Source organism: Hippocampus zosterae, chromosome 15 (assembly GCF_025434085.1).
Source record: "Hippocampus zosterae strain Florida chromosome 15, ASM2543408v3, whole genome shotgun sequence".
Classification (NCBI taxonomy): Eukaryota; Metazoa; Chordata; class Actinopteri; order Syngnathiformes; family Syngnathidae; genus Hippocampus; species Hippocampus zosterae.
In genome coordinates, this window is record NC_067465.1 from 16,997,484 (window position 1) to 16,998,828 (window position 1,345).

A 1,345-nucleotide genomic window follows, 5' to 3' on the forward strand; every position below is an offset into this window, starting at 1 on the left:
AGTCTCCTTTCACCAGTGGTTCGTAGACGTCATGATCACCGCATGCATGACATCCCATACGTCCGCTACAGGTCAAATTTGAAAGTTAACAAGATTAACTCCGTTTTCACAGTTTTAATTATCGCGTCTTCCACGGTTTTGTCTACGTTTTCCTTAAATACAGTGTCAATGGACAATGTGTACAACTGTCTCTGTGGCGCAATCGGTTAGCGCGTTCGGCTGTTAACCGAAAGGTTGGTGGTTCGAGCCCACCCAGGGACGGATCCGTTTTCGTTTAATGTATTTTTCATATCACGTCTTTTTTGCAATGACGTCAGAACAATTTGACATGTTAAGCTTTCTTTCAACCCATCAATGCGCAGGCCTAGACATGAAATGGTTGTTGATTTATTTAGCTGTGTGAGACACATTTTGAAGCAGTCTTTTACATCTTTGTGGATTACATCACAGCTGTCCATTCCGTTTTTAAAACGTAAAGAGTTGCTTGAGGAAATGTGTTTTTATCTCAAGAGCGATCTTTCAATGTTATCTCTGTTCTGATTTGACAACAATGACGACATGTTTCTTTGAAACTAGAATGGAATGAAGTCGGAGAACTGCCCATGCATTTTCTAATGTGCTTAATAACCTCACAAGGATCGTGGGGTGCTGGAGCCTTCCCCGCTGTCTTCGGGCAGTAGGCGGGGTACACCCTCAACTGGTTGCCAGACAATTGCAGGGCACATTTAAAATAACAACCATTCGCACTTCACGTATGGACAATTTAGAGCAGGTGTCACCAACATTTTTGAGGGTGAGAGCAACTTCATGTGTACCGATTGTGTGAAGGTCTACCAAATTGATACACGTCTGAAATAACATATTTGTCCAAAATACCTTCAATAATATGAGGATGTGTTATTTTTAATACTTGATGATTTAAATTGTCAGACTTTGATCGTGTTTCGAAATGTCTCACAGTACTGCCAATGTTTGCATTTTTAAATCATAATTTCTACTAGCAAATCACAATGTCCAGGCACTGGCGGGCTACTCAAGTGGTCTTCACGGGCTACCTGGTGCCCGCGGGCACCATGTTGGTGACCACTGATTTAGAGCAAGGGATGTCCCATGTAGGGCCGCTGTCCTGCCTGTTTTCTATCTGCAACACACCTGATCCAAATGATCAGCCAGCTCTGAAGCAGCATTAGAACCAATCTGATTATTTGTATGGAGCAAAGTCGGACGTGACAACCAATCCTTGTTCGCTGGCCCACAACATCATATGACCAATCAGCGCAACAAGAATTGTTGGGCTCTTGAAGTCAAGTCAGTCAAAGGCAAGGCTCGGGCACGGAGGCGGATC

The 1,345-nt window shown here is 43.5% G+C and overlaps 1 non-coding gene across 1 annotated transcript; it reads left to right on the forward strand.

The window, feature by feature from the left end:
• The first annotated feature begins 187 nt into the window (after positions 1–187).
• On the forward strand, positions 188–261 carry trnan-guu (transfer RNA asparagine (anticodon GUU)). The gene has a single exon. It is a non-coding gene; the product is annotated as a tRNA-Asn (tRNA).
• Positions 262–1,345: the final 1,084 nt, after the last annotated feature.